Below are 23,684 nucleotides of genomic sequence, written 5' to 3'. Positions count from 1 at the left end.
TGAAGTCTGGTACCAGTTGGGCCAGAAGTTACAACACTAAATAACACGTTCTTTGTTCCCAGTGAAGATAGCAATAAAAATTATAGAATTGTAAGATACTGGAGACAGAATGGTGAAGAATCTGATGGGTAAAAAATTCAGTCATACTTGTTGTTTTCCACTGCAAATAGATATTCAAGTTATATGGACATCAGGAAGACTACAGATTGTAAATCAGAAATAGATGCTGATGATAATATGTAGCACTTAAGTAGAGCTTTACATTTTCAAAGTGCTTCTCAAGTTATGGGCCATCACCTTGAGTCCTTGGGAATTCTACCCAAGTAAGGGCTGAAGGATTTGGCTCTTTAACTAATTAACCTTACAACATAACTCTCAGATAGGTACATGCGTACTTCTGGCTGAGAAAAGAGAAATGAATGGAAGAATGCAGAGTCCATGGCAATGTCTTTAAGAGGGAGTGCATTGTATTTCAGTACTGTCTGTTTCAGTAGTCAAAGGAAAGAGGCTGGGATAAAATTACATTGTTTTCTAGTGTTGTAAAGAAGTTTCTGCCCTGTCATAGAACTGAATGGTATCTGAACATGTGTCTCAAACTACTGTGTGCAACAAGTAATTAAAAACAAATGCGCTAGATACGCTCTTCTTTTAACTCCTCGATGTCAGATTTGTCATCAGCTATTTAAAAATCCAAATAACATACAGTTTTCCAAGATTCATGTGGATACACTTTGAGTGAGTGGTTTCTGAAATATCATATCAGTGCTACCACAGCAGCAGTCAGTATTCCTCCTTGGTGGTTAGAAAAATTCTCTTGGTTTTTTATTTTGTTTAGCTGTGTACATGCATCGCCAATTGCCCCCCTCCACCTTACCCCTCCAGCTATCACACAAAGACCTTTGGTCAGCCTGTGTTCCCACTGCTCTTACAGTGTCTTTGAAATCAACAGATTTGTACTAAAAGTTTTGAGCGTACTGGAGAGGCTCACAGCACACAAAAGGTTAAATAACTTAACCAGTAATTACTGCTCTTTTAACATTTCTTTTTTCTTCAATCTGGTATTCATTCCATCTCTAACCTTGTTCCTGAGATCATTTACCGTTAGTGTAAAACAAGAATCCCTCTTTGTTATCTACACTGAGGTCTTTGAATTAAGCCATTTGAATGGGAGATATGTTAGGTATGGTTCCGTAGGGTTTATTAATGAAAATTGTCTTAGAAAATATGTCTGTTTCATTTGATTCTGAGGAATAATTGGTTAATGAGGGAATGATTACTTTGTTCAGACATGATTACTGAAGAAATGTTTAGTCCATATGTTCCTGAATAATGGGAAATTCTCAAGTGAAAGAGGACAATGATTAGAAGAAATCAGATAGCTAGAGAATATATTCCCCAACGTGTTACAGTAGTTTTTATTAACAAGCCAGCTCCAAAGATAGTGTTTCTCTGAACAGGCATGGAAGTTCAAACTACCTAATCGGTTTAAACTGTTTGTTGAAAAAACAGTAGGTAGTTTTCTTTGTTTTTTAGATCAAAGAGCTGTAGCTTCCTCTGATAAATGATGTGAGTATCACAGCTGTTTGCCTTCCTAGTTTCCTCTCACCCAAAATCAATTCATTATTGGTTCCTTCATAGGCATATACAATACATTAAGATTTACTCATTTCTTTTTACTATCGCTTATTGGTTTCATCTTGGCATGGGAATTCAGCTTTTTGGGGTTGTGAAGTACAATGGGTACACAGACATTCTAGCTGGTGTAAGTGTCAATGCTTATAATTAATTAAGGATGCCCAACTGCTTTCATTATCGTGGGTCATTTTAAGTTACTTAAAATTTTCTCTCTCTTACTTTACAGCTGAAATTTGATATGCTTGCTTGCAGTGGATTTTTTTTTTCTGAAAGCTTCATCAAAATGGCTTCAAGCATAGGAGTGAATAAAATGCAGCTAAGACAAAACAGAAATTGCAACCTTTTTCGACCAGCTCTAGCACCTCAGCAGAAGATGATGGAGGCTTGAAAACTGGCAGGCACTCAGGACCCAGTTCAGTCAAACAATTAAACACGTACTTAACTTTAAGATTGTGAACAATCCCTTTGACCTCCATGGGAAGGAGAACAGAGACACGGAGGCCAGGTGACTCGCCCAAGCTCACACAACAGCATGGGTATGTACTGAATGCTCACTTCATAGGAAACAGCTTAAAGTACCTTTTTGTTGTTGTTCTCTTCCTTCAGGGGTAATCAGCTCCTCACTGAGCTCTTACTATGGGCAATCAATATCCAGACTTATACTTCATCAATTCTGCAGGAAAATTTATTGTTTCATTTTTCATAAGCAAAGCTGTAAGTATTTGTCAATTAAATCCCCAGGTAGTTAGCTTTCAAACAGTCAAATATAAACTTAGCAAATGAAACATCTGTTCAACACTGTTATTTTATAATAACATTAATTGGCAGATGTCTTTAGATGAAGAAAGTAAATGAATCAGTTCTGATTTGTTCTTTTCCACTGAGCTGAACTTGTGGTCATTGAAAAGTACTTACCTCAAAGACCATGGCAGCATGTGAAATATTTCACTGGGCTCAGTCATCTGGGATTTTCTGTGCAGAAAACTGAAATATGAAGGCCAACTGCCCACTGAACAATGTAAATTCAATGTCCAAAAACATACTATTGTGGAGAAAGTTACCCTCACCCTTGTCAAGACTGGTATTTCAATCTACATATAGTTTGCACAGAAGTACTGTGCCAATTCAATTACTGTCTGATTAATGAAGTGTTGCAGGTTTATTTCAGGGGTCTAGCTAGCTATTAATTAGCATATTGGGGCCTATAGTCTGCTGTTTTGCCCTGATATGCTTTGAAAAATCCCAGTGCAATTAAATAAACTCTAATATGCTTTAAATAGTTACTTGAGAAAACACATCCAGGTTTTTTTTTAAAACTCTTATGGGATTTTTAAGCACATCCAGATTTATTGTAAAGCATCGAAAGTTCTTTGCAAAACCCATCATTGCTTTGGTTTACACTAGTCAGCAAAATAACTCTCCACTCCCTAAAGCAAGAGGCTGATTTTGTTCTTGCTATGATTCTGCAATAGGAAGCACTAGTGTGGCCCCTTGAACCCTTGCAGAATCCCATTGAGGTCAGTGGGATTCAGGGTGACCAGATAGCAAATGTGAAAAATCAGGACACATTTTTTCCAGTGCGGGGAGGGGGGGTATAGTTGCATGTATAAGATAAAGCCTCTAATATTGAGACAATGTCACTATTATTGGGATGTCTGGTCACCCTAGTGGGACTCCACAAGGGCCCCAGGGTCCTGCTGGAAGATTTTTTAATTTCGATCATTGTAGATTTTCAGAAAGATCAGTGCAGTATTTAGAAGTGTACTGTACATACACATGCAGACCACATGCACCTTACATGTACATCTTTCATAGGGGCCAGAGAGATATGCTATGAGTCCTCATGTTTTAAGCCATATTGATCACAAGTGCAGTACTGGATTTACAATGGCACCAGGCCCATATTCAGAAGGGGCCCCGCCGCCCACTGCTCCGCCTGCATTCTGCCCCAAGGCACTGTCCCCGCTCGACCTCTTCCCCTCCCAAGGCCCCATCTGCTATTCACTCCTCTCAGTGCCCCCGTCCCCGTGCAAGCGGTGGCCAGGTGGAGGGGGGATAGGACCACGGTCCAGGCGCCGTGGCCCAAAAAAGGTTAATCTGGCTCTGCACAAGTGGGTCAGAGAAACATTTTCCTCCATGCATTAAATATTTACTATAGGTGCATTATGTGAGATGTATGAACTTAGGCTAAATTAATACAAAAAATGAGAGCTGAGTTAGAAAGTTCTGTTTCTGGGCTTTATTAACCCATCTCCTCCCAACTTAAGTATCTTCACTGGCTCACTGTATTTTACTGTATGCAATTCAAGCTACACAGCCTCACATTCAAGGCTGCACAGTCTTGCCTCTGACTAAATTTTTGCTCTCATCTCCTCCTCCTCCCTGTGATCTACATAGTCTCTCTCTTTTTAATTCTCCCTTTGTCTCCTTTTCCCACTCTCACCTTCCAACCTTGCTTTCCCTAGATTTCAAATAGCCTTCCACTTCCTGGTCACACACTTTCCTTCAAATCCTGCTTTAAAACTTATAAGTTATTGAAATCCCTTTTCTCCTACAAATCTCAAATTAAAGCACGTTTTGTTCATGATGCCCTTCTTGATCGGCCTGCTCGCCAGTGACGTCTGCACGCTCTCCCACACTTTAATTATTGCTTTGTGTTTGCTTTTGCCCAAGTTAATTGTGTTCTCCTAAGGCCCCATCCTGCTTCTATTGGTGTCAATAGAAATTTTGTCATCATCTTCAATGGGAGAAGGCTTTGGCTTTTACATTAGAAACTATTCTGTGCTTTATAGAACACTGTGCCACTACAGTGCTACCTAAACCCAAAAAGTGCTGAGTTATAGTTAAAGTTGCTAAATGCAAGTTAGGGAAAGTGGTCAAAATAAGGTTTATAAGGGAACTTTCAGTGCAACTTTATCTACAGTGTCAAGGACAGACCTCCAAAGTTTTTTATTATTATTATATTATGCTAAAGAGAAGGATGGAGACTGCAGCTAGTTATTATTCTCAGCAACTTCTCTTTACTGACTGTCCTTTGAGTTTTGTCCTTGAGTCCATGCATATATATATAATCCTTAAAAAATCAAACCACCATCCACTGGCAATTTCCTGTGTTTTCTTATATAACTCCTCCAGATCCCAGTCCAACATGGTACTTAAGCATGTGTCAACTTTAAGCATGTGACTTATTCCACTGACTTCAAAAGAATTATTCACATGCTTAAAATTAGGCACATGGTGAAGTATGATCTGAATTGGGACCAAAAACTATTCGTTTAACATTTCACGCTGTTACTGTTTTATAAACATAGAGTGTTGTTTCATACTGTAACCTGCCTTTGGTTATTTCATGTAACTGAAGCTAACTACAAGGTTGTAGTGGTATTCTAAATTGTTGTACAGTGCTAAATAATTTGCTTCTAGTAGGGGATACTGAACGTGATCCTTAAATGTATTGATTGATTGACAGACTAGTCCATCAGGGCACCATTCATTGGTGCAACTGGGGATGTTGAAAGGAAAACTCGTTATGAATTGATAGGACTAGTCCATTTGAAAAGAGGTACAGGGTAACCTTTGTCCCTAGGCACCACGATCCTGCCTCCTCCTCCCACCCCAGCCCCACCTCTTTACCAGGTGATTTCAAAGTATCTTTCGGTAGCTATTCAAGAGGAACTATTCATGAATGTTTTACGGGACTATCTAATTCAGTATAACTAGCATACGACAATTTACAGTTCTAAAGAAATGCTTAGATTATCTATGTATCCATCTGTTTCTTTCCTTTAAACACACAACACTGTGGTATCTGAGCAATGACCTTTTTAAATAAAGCGAAAAATGTAGCGTTTTAGAGGAAGGGTTTCAAAAGGACAAATTACAGTGAGGTGCCCAACTACCGATGACTTTCAATGACAGTTAGTTGCATAATTACCCCTTGTGTCTTTGAAAGTCTTTCCCGAAACATTCTATAGTCTTTCCTTGTTCTTAGCATGTCTCTTTCTTTGATGTCAAAGAGTAGTTATTGGGGAAAAACTCATTTAAACAGATTAATCTCTTAACGTTAATTGTCCTAAAACTGACAAGTGAGTTAATTCTGTAATGTCAATCACTCGCAGATGAGCCTGCCCTCATTAAAGGAGATAATGGAGACATTTTGGAGGATGCTTCAAGGAGCTGACCAACATCATTCTAGGACAACTGATTTCCACCCAGAACATGACCTAACAGGTAGGTAGAATATGGCTGAAAGTGACTTTGCAATGACTTTGGGGACAGTGGTTTGCTTGGATTTTTAATTTATATTTTCCTGGAAAGTATACTGGCTCCATTTGAAGACTCTGAGAAAGCAGACAGAAGAGCCAGGAGTCCAACAACTATTACCATTTTACTCATTGTGTAAGTCCAATTTCTAACTAATGAGTACGGAGTAGCTTTGCCTCTACAGTGGACTAATTTGGTGTGGTCAAAGGAGTTTGCTGATGTGAGGGGGGGGGGAAGCTGTTTGTTCTTCTCTAGGAAAAATGTTTAATCAGCTTCATATGGGACAGTGAATGTTTTGTTAGAAATATTATTTTCTGGTTATAAGCCCATCTTTGCCTTCCTCTCTTGAATAGTTAGGGTAAGTCTACATAAAAACCCACGGCTGGCTTATGCCGGCTTATGCAGCTCAAGCTGGGGGGGTTGTTTAACTGCAGTCTAGACATCTGGGCTTCGTCTGGAGCCCTGGTTCTAGAACCCTGAAAGATGGGAGGATCCCAGAGCTCGGGCTCCAGCCTGAGCCAGTACATCTACATCAAAATTAAACAGCCCCGCACCCTGAGCTGCATGAGCCCAAGTCTGCTGGCATGGGCCAGCAGTGGGTGTTTAATTGCAGTGTACCCAAACCCTTAGTGACTTACAGTATTTCATAATCAACACTTACCCACCAAACAATGTGACATGAAACTACTGTTCTAAGTCATGGGATAGGAGAAAAGTCATACATTATTTGTGATGTTCCGCAGCCTGACAATTGTTTTTTTCCCCCTTGCATGGCTTCTGGGGCTGGAGAGCCAAGCAAACCCTCACAGGCTCTGTGATTCTACAACTGGCCAATCTATAAAATGTGTGCTGTGATCTCAAAGCTAAGTGGATCAGGCTGGGTCAGTTCTTTGATGAGACCTCCAGGGAAAACTCAAGTGCTACATGCAAACAGTTGGTCTTGGTGATCTATTTTATTATACGTATAAAGCTATTTTGGTCAAGAATGAACCAATATCCCACCATTATGGAAATGGAAATGAAAATGAATTAGCTAAAATTACTGTTAACAGTGAAGGAGGTTTCTTAGTTCTACTCCCATTGATGAGAGCAGTAGAGTGCAACTGGGGATTTTGAGAGGAAAACTCTTTATCCGCCCTCTGCTTAATTAAAATACATTAGATACATGGATTTATTTGAGGCTTTGATGTTGAATGAAGACAAATAAAATGCTTTATGAAAAGTGATGCAACACATTATTTAGTCTGAATGAGCAATTCTGTTCTATCAATACTTAGGCTTGTATTAAAGCACATGCCTTACACCTATTGAGCTGTGTGCATTATTCTATTGAGCGCACATACGTTACATGTTAAGGCTAATAATGCCTTTTGTTGGAGGTAGTTGGCACCAGGAGTCTGATCACGCACACTGGCAAAGAACGGCTGTTGCAGGACAAGATACCTCCCGACAGGCTGGAGACTTGTGATGTGGCACACACTGTGCTTTGCTTCTGAACAGGAGCGAAGTGCATCCTGTTCTGTTCTCGGCCAATACATACTGCAGCATATGCACTAACCTGCTATGAGGCTGGACTCATCACCTTTTGCATCAGATCACACTTTATGGGGAAAAGTAACATGTTCTAACTATCTCCCACTCCAGAAGCAACACATGCTGCTTGGCTTGCACTGAGCATTCTCACACGGACTAAGCGGCTCAGTAACACTGCTGAAGCCAGCTGCCCTCACTCTGCCCCCCGCTATCAGCAGGCATGGCTCCTCTCTGTCCCACTCTTCTGAGCTATGGTAGGATTCTGCCTACCACCTGATACAGGGGGAGACTCAGTCTCCACTCCCCGGGCCCACATCCATTAGCAGAGGGTAGAATTTATCATGCCGGGTGTACTGATTATTTATATGTGTTCTATGTACAGTATTTACATACATTTATTGTTTACCGGCTGACGACATATGTGTACAAAAACAGTCATGTCAGAAATATGTGTTCTGTGCCTAACTGTCCTCAACAGCTTTTTTCTATGTACTTCTGAGTAAATCTGCATTGCACTTTGTGATGTTTTCAAAGTCAGGGTTTCACCCAATAGGCCACACTGTTTCCTTTTAAACTATTAAGCTCTATTAGTATAAATGCTAACATGTAAAGTTAGCAAATTGAAGGTAGCAGTTGAACTATGCAAAGCATTGATCTGAGCAACCGTGTCAGTTTGAGGCTGGTATTATTTTCACATATATGCAGTAAAGGGGCAAATCTAGCCCCTTTTCCATGGAAGCAGGGGGCAGAAAGATGATGCACAAGGCACAGGAGGGGAGGCATGGGCTGGTTATGGGAGACACCAGAAACCTGTTGCTTTACAGGCTTCCCAACCACCCTACCAATGCAGGAATATGTGTAATGTTTCCTTGGAGCATATTCCTGCTATTGGCTGTATTCCCCTCCTCAGAATGGCTGTGCATCCACAGAGTCTGTTGGGGTTATGATCCCTCCTCTTCAAACTCCTTGCATGGCTCCCAAACACAGAAAGCAACTACTGGGGGGTCAGGGATGACCTCCTTTTCTCCTTACTCAATTTACTCCTAATACTTTACAATTTACTCCCAACTTACTCCTCCAAGTTTTTCTCCTTACTCAATTTATCCTAATATTTTGTGCTAAAATTCAGTATGGATTTTTGGGTAAGCAAAGCTGTCCATTCATGCACAATGATGATTATTTAAAGGAAATAATGTGTTCTTTAAATGATAAAAAATAGATAAATGATGTATTCCACTTTAATGGCTAGTAAATTGCAACACTTTATTTCCAAACACAGAGGGCTGGTGAAAATTACCATAGCTCCATGGAATTCAATTCAGCTATGCCAATTGACACCATTCAGGATCTGTCCCCAAGCCTCTTTTGGCTCTGCAAGGGAGTAAGGAAATGATGGGGAGAGAGAGGCTGTTCCCTGGAAATTTTCTTCTAATTTTGCAAAAATAAAGAAATAGAAAAATCCTAGCTTGACAATCTATGCCAAGTTTCAGCCTACAGACAATTTTTATGGCTGAGATATAAACCCCTGAAGTAAAAATGCAGACACACCGTTAAGTATAGTGTTGCAAATGCAATATTGTAATTTTATATGTTAATCTATCAATACACAGTATGTGCAAACATATGTTTATAGACATAGAGACTGGCATGTATAAATGAGAATAAAAAATCCCTATTTCTCATTTGGTGCTATGCAATTTCTATCAATTTAGGAATATATCTTGATTTTATTTTAGGATGACAAACTGTAAATTGTGCTTACTTGAGAACTCTCTGACGGTTTATAAGATAAAAGGGAAAAGGTGTCTTTCAGAAGCTCTCCGGTGACCTAAAACAAACTAATAAATAATACAAAAATTGTGGCCCTTCCCTGCAAACATGTTACCAATGTTCTCTTTGAAGCAAAACGTCAGCTAGGAGATAGTTCTCGGATGGTTAGGAGTTACTAGAAAATACGATGCCTACTAAACACATAAAAAAAAAGGTTGTTTAAGGGTTAGTTTGTCTTTTATACTCAGATTACAAGAAAAATTATAAGATCTTTAAATGAAGTATTTTACAGAATTGGCAGATGGCTTTAATTTGTTTTTGTGGTACAGAATCCTGTTCTAATTTTGTTTTTGATGAATGTTCAGCATGTTCTGGACCTATTAGGACTTTGTCTACTTAAAATGGAATTTGCAAACTATAGATATGATTTAAAAAAAAAACAACAATATACTTAAGTTGTTCCAGTGACTGGGAGACCCAGACTTCAAAGTTGCCTTTGTGACTCTCACTTACTAGGCTGGTAGGGATGTGGCGAAATGTGGAGATCATGCATTTGGGCCCCAGGTCAAAAACGATAGTGTCTATTTAAGGAGTGTCTTCCTGACTAATTAGTATTTGTAAAGCTTTTAACTAGATTTCTCCTCCAGTGTCCCCTCAGGAGGGTGATTACAGTCTGGCTGCATACTTACTGTGGCAACGAGGGTGGAAGGGTGATTTTAGGCCCTACCTGTGAGTCTTGCTGGCTGCCTTCTTCCTCGCTCTCTCCATGCCTTCTATACTGTTCTGCCCCCTGCTGGAGGGGAACCAGTGCCACAAAGGCCTGGTCTACAGTACGCGGTTATTTCGGAATTAGGCAAGTTACTTCGAAATAAAACTGATTCCATCCACACAACCAAACTAGTTTTTTCAATTTAAAGGTCTCTTTAATCCGATTTCTGTACTCCACCTCGGCAAGTGGAGTAGCGCTAAAATCAAGATCGTAGTTCTGGGTTACAGGTACTATGGACGCAATTCGATGTTATTGACCTCCAGGAACTATCCCAGAATGCTCCTTTGTGACGGCTCTGGATAACACTCTCAACTTCGATACACTAGCCAGGTAGGCAGTAAAAGCCCTGGGAACTTTTGAATTTCCCTGTTTGGTCACCATCGGCACAGGTGACCATCAGCACAGTCCACCATCACAGACGACCATGCAGAGTCCACCATCACAAGAGATCACACAGTCCTGGATTTGCAGACGAGCTCCAGCATGGTCCAAACGGGAGGTACTGGATCTCATCACATGTGGGGGAGATGAATCTGTTATGGCAGAACTACGTTCCAAAAAAAGAAACGCAAATATGTACGCTAAAGTCTCCAGGGCTATGACGGAAAGAGGATACTCCAGGGACACAGAGCAGTGTCATACAAAAATCAAGGAGCTCAAGCAAGCATACCAAAAAGCCAGGGAGGTGAACAGGCGCTCTGGGTCACAGCCCCAAACATGCCGCTTCTACCGTGAGCTGCATGCAATTATGGGGGGTGACGCCACCACTACCCAACCACTGTCCATGGACACCTGCAACGGGGGAGTAGCACAGAGCGAGGAGGATGAGTTTTTGGAGGAGGAAGACAGTGCACAGGCGGCAAGTGGGGAATCTGTTTTCCCCCCTAGCCAGGAACTATTCTTAACGCTGGAGCCAATAGCCTCCATGCACTCCCAAGGCATGCTCCTGGACCATGATCCTGGAGAAGACACTTCTGGTGAGTGAGAGCATGATCGGAGCCACGCAGTGCAGGGTGGGGGGAAACCCAGCCATGCTGGGCTGTTCGCATTTAGGTTAAAGGGCTCATCCCTGCTCAGAGCCTCATCGGAGCCATGTGGTGTGGGGGAGGGGGGGAGGGAGCGGGTGTTGTGTGAAGCGATCATCCCAGAGAGCCCGCAGGCCCTCCTTTTATATGGCAAACCCACCAGGCATTGCTTGCTATGGGAAAGGGGGCCCGGCAGTTTGAAAGGATTGAAATGAATGCAGAAGAAGCAGAACCAAGCATGACCCTAGAGCTTACCATGGCTGCCTGCAAGCTGAATACTGTTGCTTGGCCGCATGTGATGGCTTACTCACACCAAAGTGGCAGGCACTTCAGCATAAGAGGTAAAAAGAGACCTTGTACAGAGAGAACATGTGCTGAGTACTATGAATTGCCTGTTTCACTGAGAAAGAGTGTCCCCTTTATTCTCTAAAATGTATCTTTTAAAATACTACCCTCCATTTTTCTCCTCCCACAGCAGGTGCAAATGTTTCAATGCGGCCCCTATCTACTCCATCCCAGAGGCTGGTCCAGATTAGAAGGCGGAAAAAATGAACTCGGGATGAAAATGTTTGCCAAGCTCATGCAGTCCTCCTGCACTGATAGGGCCCAGCTGAATACGTGGAGGCAGACAATTGTGGAGGCCCTTAAAGTGTTACATGAATATGAAGAGAGGAGGGACGTGCGCGATGAGAGCAGGCAGGATGCTGTGGTCAAGCTCATGGGGGAGCAAATTGACATGCTCTGCTGTATGGTGGATCTAATGTGGGAAAGGCAGCAAGACCACAGACTGCCACTGCAGCCCCTGAATAACCACCCTCCCTCCTCCCCAAGTTCCATAGTCTCCTCACCCAGATGCCCAAGAACACGCGGGGGGAAGGCTATGGGGACCCACACAGTCAACCCCAGAGGACTGCACAAGCAGCAGAAAGCTGACATATCCTAAATTTTAATTTGGTTTCTGGACTTGTCTTTCCCTCCTCCACCACCCCCCTAACCCAATACCACCCCTCCCCCATCTGGCTTCTGATTTCTTTCAATGTTTTGTGCAACAAATAATAAAGAACGGTTTTTAAACAATTGTGACTTTATTTCCTTTCTTATATATAGGGGGTGGGTAACTTTAAGAGAAACAAGCACAACTGTCACACCGTACCCTGGCCAGTCATGAAACTGGCTTTCAAAGCTTCTCTGATGTGCAGCATGCCCTGCTGCGCTCTTCTAATCGCCTTGTTGTCTGGCTGTGTGAAACTGGCCACCAGGTGAGTTGCCTCAACCTCCCATCCCACCATAAATGTCTCCGCCTTACTCTCACAGATATTGTGGAGCACACAACAAGCAGCAATTACAATTGGAATATTGGTTGTGCTGAGATCTAACTGAGTCAGTAAACTGCACTAGCATGCTTTCAAACGTCCAAAAGCACATTCTGCCACCATTCTGCACTTGCTCATACTACTGTCCAGGGTGCCTGTGTACGGATTCATGATCCATGGCATTAAGGGGTAGGCTGCGTCCCCGAGGATAACTATAGGCATTTCAACATCCCCAACAGTAATTTTCTGGTCTGGGAAATAAGTTCCTTCCTGCAGCTGTTCAAACAGACCAGAGTTCCTGAAGATGCAAGTGTCATGCACCTTTCCCGGCCATCCCACGCTGATGTTCATGAAACGTCCCTTGTGATCCACCAGTGCTTACAGCACCATGGAAAAGTACCCCTTGCAGTTTATGTACTGGCCACCCCCGTGTTCCGGGGACAAGATAGGGATATGCGTTCCATCTATCGCCCCGCAGCAGTTAGGGAACCCCAGCACATTAAATCCATCCACAATAGTCTGCACATTTCCCAAAGTCACTACCCTTGATAGCGGCTGGTCAATGATTGCATTGGCTACTTGCAGCACAGCAGCCCCCACGATAGATTTGCCCACTCCAAACTGATTCCCAACTGACCGGTAGCTGTCAGGCGTTGCAAGCTTCCACAGGGCCATGACCACTCACTTCTCAACTGTGAGGGCTGCTCTCATTTTGGTATCTTTGCATTTCAGGGCAGGGGACAGCAAGTCACAAAGTTCCATGAAAGTGGCCCTATGCATATGAAAGTTCCTCAGCCACTGGGAATCATCCCATATCTGCAACACTATGCGGTCCCACCAGTCTGTGCTTGTTTCCTGGGCCCAGAATCACGGCATGAACCTGGCCCAACACCACCATGATCTCCCAATTGCCACATGCCATGCTTCTAGGAACATCTGTGTCCATGTCCTCATCACTATTGTAATCGTGCTGTCATTGCTTCCTCACCCGGTTTTGCAGATACTGCACATACTGCTTGATAATGTGCAAGGTATTTACAATGGTCAAAACTGCAGTGGAGATCTGATCAGGCTCCATGGCTGTGGTGCCTGCATGGGTAATCCTGGAAAAAGGGCGCGAAATGTAGGAGAGCAGAGTGGCAGCGGAAGAGGTGCTGTTTGGTTCATGATAGCCAAAAAAAGGTGGGAAATGGTTGTCTTCTGTAGCTTTCACGGAGGTGGGAGCCCAGGACAGTCAACATAGAGAAGCTGGGAAGTGTGACAATAGTGGGAGAGCAGAGTTAGAGGCGGAAGCTGTGCTGCTCGGTTCACGATGGCCAAGCAGAGTTGGCAGCGGAAGCGTTCGATGAGGAAGAGAAAGAGTATATAGTAGAGATTACATAGGAAGATGAGAGGAAATGAGAGGTGGATTCATAGTAGCAGGAGAGCAGCGGTGCACCATCTGCTGAAAGCAGTATGGCATCTGCACTCTAAAAAGGCATGAAACAATTGTAGCTTTCACGAAGGCAGGAGCGACTGATGACACACACCCAGAAACACCCACGAGAATGTTTTTGCCCCATCATGCACTGGGAGCTTAACCCAGAATTCCAATGGGCGGCGGGGACTGCAGCAACTGTGGGATAGCTACCCACAGTGCACCACTCTGACATTCAATGCTAGCCTTGGAACTGTGAACGCACTCCACCGAATTCACATGCTTTAGTGGGGACACAGAAGACCAAATGTATAAAATAGCTTCCGAAAATTTGAATAGTATAATTTTGAAATAATTTCGTACTGTAGATATACCTTGAGAGAGGAGGAAGAGAGAGAGACTGGCTGCCTGCTTACAAACATCACAAAGGTCCTAAGTGCCCAGGAGGAGATATAGCAGAGGAATTTGCTGCTTGCCCCTCCCACTGCAGCTGGATGCCTGAGATTCCAGCAGAGCTGCTTAAACACATGAAGGGGAAAAAATATGAGTGTCATGACCACAGCTGATCAAAATTTTCCAAAATTCAAACTTTCAATAACTTTTATGAATATTTTTAGTTTCTGACCATCACCTAGAAAGTTTTGATGACATTTTCACACCTTTGTGATGTGTTTTTCTAATATTACAGAGCTGGTAGATTATTTTTAAGTTTCAAAATTTTGATAGTTGATTATTTCTAATTTCATTGAAAATATGTAAAAAGAAATTTAACAAAATGATCATTTTTTTTTTGCACTTTGTCTACTTTTGTTGTCATTAGTCATCACACTTGGTAGTTCAGCTTCCTAGAACACTCTGGTCTTGAGACAGACAGTGCAAAATGTAGATATATAATTATTCTAATTGTTATTATTTATTATTTAATATTACACCTCATAAAGGATGGGTCAAATCTTCCTCAAACTCTGCCCCTTCTTCTCCACTCCCAAAACATTTTCTCTGACAGGAGAGCACATAGTTGAAGTGGGAAAGACACTTGTGGAAGTCAGGAGGAGGAGTCAAAAATCAGGCTGATCATAAAAAGTGTTTTATACTTGTATGATGGAGTCCCTACCATGGTTTTGTAATAAAGAAGTATCATGTAGTATTGTCTCCTTTCCATTTCCCATGGATCTTCAAGGCACTGAGAAGGATAGAATGCTGTGATTAGTGTCAAGCTTGGAAAAGGTTTATTCACATTTTACAAGTCAGACAGAAGAGTAGATAGCAGCCATTCAGCCAGCTTTGTTCGTGGCTTTTTGTGGAAAGAAGGATTTAGTACTTAGCCACACATTGTAATTACACTGTGTACAATAACCCCAGTCCCTCCTTTGAAAAGTGCCTTTCCCAGAAATAGTACTAAGGAGCTCTGACTCAGGCCAATCATGCTTTTTGGCAAGACCCCATTATATTTCAAATGCAGGCAATGGACGTCCCTTTGTATTGTAAATTCTGGCAATAGCCAACTAATTCTACTTAAACCAACAGCTAATGTTGGCTCCATTTCTTTTAAATCCCTTGTTCTCCACAGACCATATAATCAGAGGGACAGGCTGCTCATGGCTTCCCTGGTGCTCAACTGTATGCAGGTCATGACAAAGCCTAGTTTTTGGATGGATGGCACTCAGTGCATAATGCCTTGCTACCTGTGAGTAAATGTGCATATGTGTGTGTGTGTGAAAAGCACAGCAGTCTAATGTTTATAACCTTTAAAATACAAAGGAGTGGGCATCTCTCTTATTTTTGTACTGTTTCTTTCAAAATTAAAAAAGAAAAGATTTGCCGCTTTTTTTCAGCAGCCCAGGCAAATCTGCTCACACAATATTATCAACATTATATTATAAACAAAAACTTTAACTCAAAGGTCAAATATTCATTGCACAGGAACCACTCTGTCAAAGAAAAACAAAACACTTGTTAGCACCTGTCCCTTTGGCAAATTATGTAGTTCCATTGCCCGATGCACCAACCAGACACTATTATTTTATTAGCATTACATTCAACCGTTTATAAAAAGGCACCAGCAAATGCCAAATAATTGTTTTTGTGGAGTAGGAATATTTACCTTTAATTTAATCAATTTAATTTACCTATTTAAGTTATTAATTAAAAGTCAAAGATTCATCACACATGTCACTTCTCTTAACAATATAAATGCATAATAATAAACACACCTGTCATACATCAACATTACTGCACTACACAAAGTTAGCTATTGTGTATTTATGGTCAATTTGGAGGAAGGAGATATATATAAAATAAAATAAATATACTAAATGCAAAAAGCCAAATTAGTGCAATGTTAAGTTGCATTGAAGTAATCCTAAATAAAATCAGGTAAAAGGAAAAATGTTACCGTCCAACAGCATCACCACATAACACACACCCAGTATGTGGCATTTTGACAACATACTGTAAACAGCAATTACACAATATATTTAACTAGTGTACATTTTTCATTTCATTTCCAGGCTTTTTTAAAAAGATTGTTTTAATTACCTTTGCTTATTGATGTTGGTGTTTAATGGTCCTAGTTAGGTTCTGCAGTTCACAGCTTTCTCAGGCCAATGAAATGTGGAACAATAAGTTTCCTCTTTTGCTGCTGTTCTTCTTTATCTGGAGAAAACAGCCTTGCAAAACTGTTATAAAATTTTACCAGCCCAGGAACAAAATCTATTCGCCCACCCTTTACTTTTATGATGAAGTTAATGAAAGAAAAAAAATCCACACTAATGACATTTTACTTGCCTTAATGGAGTATTTGGACATTTTTGTTGTAAGTGTTTCAATTAGAGATGGGCCTGAGCTAAAACCACTTACCTAAAGAAAACTTTGGGGATGTTCAAAATTTCAAACTCATCTATATCTACAATTCTGAAAACTACTCCTATCTTGATAATAGGCTGAACCAAACATCCAAACAGCTCTTTCACAGTAAGGGTGTATGGGTTCAAAACGAAGATGTGAATTATGAGGCTTGTACCAGTCTCTAGTTTCAATGAGATATTTACATTCACCCCATGCAAATTGCCTAAGCAGCAACTCCTGTCAGACTGTGCAGAGACAATGGGCATTGTTTTTACAAAATGGGATGAGCCTTATTAGGCTCTGCTAAAATCTTAGCTAAAACCACTGAGCATGCTGAGATGTGATTTAAAAATAAACCCCCCAAACTGTGCAAAGGCACTGGTTTTCAATGAGGGCTGCATGCATACCAAGTTGCATGTTTTAGACACTAGCTGATTTTGCTTTAGCCCTGTTCAAAGGACTGAAACTCCAGTCTCCAAACTTCCGGTCCTGGCTGGAATTGGTCTCCCAGCAATTAGGCATGAAGTCAGGATACTGGTCACATTACTGCACGTGGACAACTACCAAGACAGCTGACTTCACAATTCAATCTCAATGCCACATAAAAAATTGCTGGCTTAAGTAAAGATGCCCCTTTTCTGAAATAGTTGAGCCTCTCAGACAGTACATCAGATACAACCTTTCTAAGCAACAGGCTACACAGGACTATATTTTGGATGAATGTCACATTTCTGGCCAAATAGGTAGCTTAGATCCACATCCTCTGGTCTCTTCGGATCAGCTCACACATGCCCCTCAGAACAAGCATATGACCCGAAAGATTCTTCTTCATTCTCACGGGATAGATTGTGGCCATGGGTGGTTTAATTGGGGCTTCCTGAGCTTCCCATCTAGCCTCTACGAAGCTCAAGAACAATCAGCATGCCATTTGGTCATGGACAGCTCTTTTTATTGTCTTGATGGTGGATGGATGTGCTTGACATCTCTGGAAGCTGCTGCCGTGATAGGGTGGCTATATTGCTTACCCAACATCTAACTCATTGTTTATGCTGTGAGAAGCCATCACCAGAAAGCTATGCAGCTTCCCTCTGTGAACTAATTTATCTCAAAATATAGTAAATATGTTTTATTTGTATTAATTCCTTGCATTATGTGTCTCAGGGGTGAGAGAAACCCTCTACCTGAGTGTATTCCAACATTTCAATTCCCTGAGGAACTTCGAACAGCAGCCATTTTTTTAAATAAAAGAAACCTACCGTAGTAATGGTTCCTCCTCCTTTTTGTCTTATTTGCAGAATTTCCCTCAAAAATTACATCTGTTCGAGGCCCAGAGTGGGCAGCATATTAAGTCATGGAGTGGTAGACCTTTCCTGTATGTAAAAGTATCATAACCTTGAAGTCCATTATGTCATTGTCCTTAAGGGGTAGAAATGGGATTTTGTTTCTGTGGAAAAGAGGAGATTCCAGATTTTTCAGTGTCACAGCACCTGCTTCTAGCTGTGGAAGGTCTGGAGATATCTGGTATTTAGAATATTGAGTTTTGTGTACAGAGATGTTAAATTAGGTCGTGTGAGTGTTTAAGGGATAGAGTATGTGTGTGGGGCGGAGGGCAGGGAAGTTACTGGTTCTCTCTAAGCCCTGTTCAATTTAATTCATGATAACTAAGACACCTGTCTCTGCAGGTGGAATGACACAAAAATAGTCCCATTCAAATAATAATGAAAACAAAAATCCTCCACAAGATTTATAAAATAATTTTCTCTGAAACATACATGGTTGTGCTGGTGTGTTTCACACCAGAAAGGAAGGGGTTAAAAGCAGCATAGGGAGGCTGCACAGGGAGCAGTCAATCAGGGCCCCTTGGCTTTACATAAAAGAAGCTGCAGGGCCAGAGACAGGCTGCAGGGTGCCCAAGGAGAGAGGACTGTGTTCCTAGTGGGCTGCAGGAAGGTAGCACTTTGGACAGAGCAGTTGCTGTTAGGGACTGGGGGAGCAAAAGGGAGCTCCTAGCTGGCTACTAGGACTGCGGGCTGGAGACTCTGAGAAGAGGGAGAAGAAGGTGCTGGAGTCACGGGGAAGTGGGCCAGGGAATTGAAGCAGTATTGGCAGAGACATTAAGGAGAGGCAGCAGGAGGCTGCTATCTACAGGGACCCTGGGTTGGGACCCAGAGTAATGGGTGGGCCCAGTTCACCCCTCTCCCCAGAAGGGGAAAACATGGATGGTGACATGGAGGGAGGGCTAAGTCATGAAAAGATGCTGTGGTTCTGGGGCTGAGATGGGTTTGCAGGCAGAGAAGGCAGCAGGAGAGGCACCAGCAGGAGAGGGCATGCTGGGTAAGAGAGCTATCCCCGAGATGGCCAGCAGGAGGTCCCACTCTGGAGTGAACTCCATGACAATGGTATATCAAAATATATGATGTGTAGTGTTGTGAAAAGTTATCATTGACACTTGTTTAGGATGATCTGCATCTCTCTGATGTGTGAGTCTGGTTTACATAATTACATTCTACTGCCCTAACTCCTACCTGCAGTATTCTTTCTCAATTATTTCCCTAAACTATTGTGTGGGATTTATGGGTGCTGTTAAACAGCTGCCAAGTTTCACTCCATAGGTGGCTGCACTTCCACTCCATAGGTGGCTGCACTTCAGTGGTGGAGGTAATGATTCGTGAAGCATTTGGGGATCCTTGCAGATGAAAGCACTGTCTAAATCAGAGCTATCCAGCTTGTGATTCTAGAGCTGCATGTGGCTTTTTTGGAAGCCACAGATCTGATACAAGCTCCTTTTACTCTTCTTGTGAGAGAACAGACAGAGTGCAAAGCAGATCCCTTCCCCTCTCTTCAAGCAGCCAGGACATTGGCTTATATATTTCTTTTTCTATACAATATATTCCCAACAAGCAGTGTGTGTGACATTCTACAACATATGTTCATGATATCTTATATTGCATAACAATGTAACCGTAAAATGAATGCGTATCCCACTGTATAGTATGTCAACACAATGGAGCTTATTTGGTGCTGAACTGAAGGAACAGTGCTGACGTTGAACATCATAATCAGTAAAATTGCAAGTGACTGATGTAATTCAAACAGGATTATGACTTCATTGGAAAGCAGGAGTCAGTTCTGACTTCCTTTGACTGCTTCACCTATCTCTCCCTTTACAGAATACAGGACTGTGAATGATGAATGAGCAATGCAACCAACATTTTCAACAGGAAAGCTATCTTTCTTATGCCTGTGACCTATTCACTGAGCAGCTGGCACATGGCTCCAGTGAAGTCATCCTATTCTCCTCCTACCAAAAATCTATTGTGTTGGTGAGATGTCAGTCATATTAATTGGTCTTCTCGATCTGTATGCTATATTCAGCTCTCGAGTATTATGCTAAAATGCAGCCTGATATTTATCAAACACTCTATAACAGCAACTGAAAGAAAAAACATGGCTTCTGCATCATCACTGCTTTCCTCAGTGTGAGTGGCTGTTTGGGATAGTTTTCTTCTGACCCTGGAATGTAATGAGGAGATGCATAAGAGTAGGGAATAGTCTCACAGAATAAACATGAAGGTAGTTTGTGTTGCCACAAGCAGATGTGTGCAAAAGTCAGCACTTCTGTGCCTTTCTTTTTTTTCCCAAAATATTTAAAAAAGCAAAAAATGTTGTATAACTCAGTGGTTCTCAACCAGGGGTACACATACCTCGGGAGGGGGGTACACAGAGGTCTTCCGGGGGTACGTCAACTCGTAGATATTTGCCTAGTTTTACAACAGGCTAAATAATATGCACTGGCAAAGTCTGTGCAAACTAAAATTTCATACAGACAATGACTTGTTTGTAGTGTTCTATATACTATACACTGAAATGTGAGTACAATATTTATATTCCAATTGATTTATTTTATAATTATATGGTAAAAATGAGAAAGTCAACAATTTTGCAGTAATAGTGTGCTATGACACTTTGGTATTTTTATGTCTGATTTTGGAAGCAAGTTGTTTTTAAGTGAAATGAAACTAGGAAGTATGCAAGACAAATCAGACTCCTGAAAGGAATACAGTAGTCTGGAAAAGGTAGAGAGCCACCGTTATAACCCACTGGCAGTGAGTTAGAGGTCCTCTTCTGTGCAAGGCTAGGAATTGTTACCCCAGCTTCAAAGCATTAGTTCAAGCTTTAGCCCCTTATATTTTTAGTTCTGGCAGTCCCCAGTTCAATCCCTGGTATGTTGAGAAGATGGTGGCAGTCACATTTGCATTTCACTATACCTTAAGCAAGTGTTAATGTCCATAAGATGAGTATTTCTATAAGGGATATCATGATAATGTTGACTGACATAAATATTCTATGTATTTTCAAATATTACAAAAATCAGTTGAAAATATACAGAATAATATTCTGGGTACTAAATTTGCCTACACTAGATAGGAGTGGGTGGCCAGGACAATTTTGAAATAAGGAAATGCATGTAAACAAATAGATCAGCCTAGAAATAAGAGAGATGAATTTAAAACAGTACAGACCAGCAAAAAAATAACTAATGTGACTAGGATTCTGACAGTAGCCCAAAGCGGGTAGGTGCCGTGTTCTGAATGAAATTCAATGGGAATCATGCAGTAGTTCCTCTGAAAATCTCTGCCTTTAGGTTTAAGTTTCTAAAAAGGAGTTTTTGTTGTTGTTGATGTTATGACAGTACCTAAGGACCAACCACGAACAGGGCTCATTGTGCCAATAACAATACAGAGTAACAGAAGTTTCCTGGCCTGAAGAGGTTACAATCTAAATAGACAAGACAGACAAAGGGAATGTGAAAGGGGTTTAGCATACAAGCAGTGTGACCATCTCCATTTGCTAATTTTCTTTCTCTCATAACATAGTTTTATGTAGGTTTCCTTTTTTCATTTGTTTTCATCTTATTCAATCAATGAGAGATAGGGTCAGCACACAATTTAGAGGGAAAAAATTCCTCATTTCAATAAAATGTCCTTCTAGGCAGAAAATTATCTATTAAAATATTTTGACTGTGGGACAAAAAGTAATATTTGATCCCCTCATCGCCATAATGACGTTATATAGTACCTTTGCACTGTGGTCTTGATCCAGCTAGTACCCCCCTGTGTTATGTTCAGAGAGGGTGAATTTCCCTCCTGTGCAATGTGCCCACACAAGACCTGTTCATCACTTAAGCCTGAAAATAGGCTTAATTGGGGCTTAAAAAGTGAGAAAGGCTTATGTGGGGGGAGCCTCTGCATAGAGAGTGAAACAGCAGCACCTTGGACTGGAGAATCATGAATGCTAATGACATGTTGAAGATGTGCTAATCTAAGTAGGAATTTAATACGTTAGTCAGTTACGTTAAACGTAATAACTTTTGGACTGTTAATTAAAGTAAAACATAGAGGGATTGTGAATTCTAGGGTGCCATCGCAACTCCATCACAATTGCTGTATTGCAGTTATCATATTGCACTGAAGAACCAAAACATTCAAGTAATGGTTTTCTTTTCCTTTTTTGCATTTGTGTTTGCCTGCAAAAAAGCACATGTGGTGACCATACAGATACACATTTTAGAGCTGATTGGGAATTTTCCATTAGAAGGATTTTGTGACAGAAATTGGCCTCTTTGCAAAATTGAAATTTTCCACATTTTGCCAGGAATTTTTTATTATTATTATTTCTCTGTAAGGAAAATTGAAATGAGGGCTGCCCATCGGCCTGCTTTTCTCAATTTCGCTTTCTGCCTGCAGGGAGAAAATGAAGTTGATGAGAGCTTTCCAGGGGAGCAGCCTGCAAGCAAAAGTATTCCATATTTGTTTGCCCAAAAGGAAATATTTCTGAAAATCCCTTTCCACAAAAAAAAAAAAAATATTCATCACATTTTTGACTTATTTGTCCTGGTTTGGAAGATTTTTTTCTGGGAAAAAATTTGCATTTTTGAAAAAAAAGTATTTCCAATTTCCAGACAGCTCTAATGCATATTAGTGATCTCTAAAATTCCAATGGTTTGATAGAGGGTGTGAAGTAATGCACCATGTTTGAACATATTTTAGTTTCATTAGTTTGTTGGGGAGGGATTGTTTTTGGTTTTGTATTGTTGCTGTGATCTATTTACATATTGTAATTTTGCTGTTTTGGAGCACAACATATATAACGCAAAGTCGTGGCTTCATTGAAGTCAATGACAAAACTCCCATTGACTTGACTGGCACCAGGATTTCTCCTTTAATTCTTTGCTTTGTAGGCTATTATGTGCTAGCTGAGAATTTCACTAAATTAAATAAAAAGACAAGGAGTACTTGTGGCACCTTAGAGACTAACCAATTTATTTGAGCATAAGCTTTCGTGAGCTACAGCTCACTTCATCGGATGCTCAAATAAATTGGTTAGTCTCTAAGGTGCCACAAATACTCCTTTTCTTTTTGCGAATACAGACTAACACGGCTGTTACTCTGAAACTAAATTAAATTTTATAGCATCTGTGACTAAACCATTTCTATTTGTAATGTGATGCATACAGAATGTGACACAGTATACCTATTTGTTTCATGTTATTACATGCTCCATAATCTCACATATTCATGTTTTATATTTATCATATTCTCAACCATTGCACTCCTTGCATATTTGAATTCCTGTTAACTTCAGTGGGAATGTTGGGTGCACCAGAAATGCAGGACCAGGCTGTCCAACACTGTGGAAATGACATATTATGACAATGCACTCTTCAGAGACATTGTGCTTCACTCTGCATAGGATGAAACTCTGATGGACTGAGTTTTCTCAACACCTGCATCTTTTTCATCAGAATTACCACAAATTTGGAACTCCCTGACACAAGAATCACTAGACACACAACCGCCTACAGAACTAAATGTAAAAGTCACATCTCTTCACATCAGCGTTCTTATAATAAATGCTCAGAATGAGAATCGGATACATCAATTGAAGGAAAACATGTACCCATCCTCCCCACTAGTACTGGTTGAAAATTTTATGTCAAAACTGTTTTTTTATGGAACACTGCATTTTCAACCAAATGTCCATGAAAAGTTTCTTCTTCCCTTGACTTTACTTTTTTCATCAAAAACAAAAACAAAAACACCACAAAAGAA

The 23,684-nt window shown here is 41.0% G+C and overlaps 1 long non-coding RNA gene across 7 annotated transcripts in view; it reads left to right on the top strand.

Annotated features, from left to right (window-relative positions):
- LOC125639685 (uncharacterized) overlaps window positions 1–23,684 on the top strand; it is a 291,895-nt gene that overhangs the window by 110,950 nt on the left and 157,261 nt on the right. For 5 of the 7 annotated variants that reach the window (XR_012669230.1, XR_012669231.1, XR_012669228.1 and 2 more), the window contains 2 exons: window positions 1,862–2,171; window positions 5,754–5,865. This is a non-coding gene — a long non-coding RNA (uncharacterized LOC125639685). Of the gene's footprint in view, window positions 1–1,861; window positions 2,172–5,753; window positions 5,866–11,470; window positions 12,073–15,295; window positions 15,367–23,684 lie in introns of those variants that run through there. The other 2 variants (XR_012669232.1, XR_012669229.1) reach the window with 2 other exon arrangements.

The sequence above is a fragment of the Caretta caretta genome, chromosome 1 (genome assembly GCF_965140235.1).
Source record: "Caretta caretta isolate rCarCar2 chromosome 1, rCarCar1.hap1, whole genome shotgun sequence".
Lineage (NCBI taxonomy): Eukaryota > Metazoa > Chordata > Testudines > Cheloniidae > Caretta > Caretta caretta.
The sequence above is the reverse complement of the archived record's forward strand: the minus strand, read 5'-3'. Positions and strand labels throughout refer to the sequence as shown.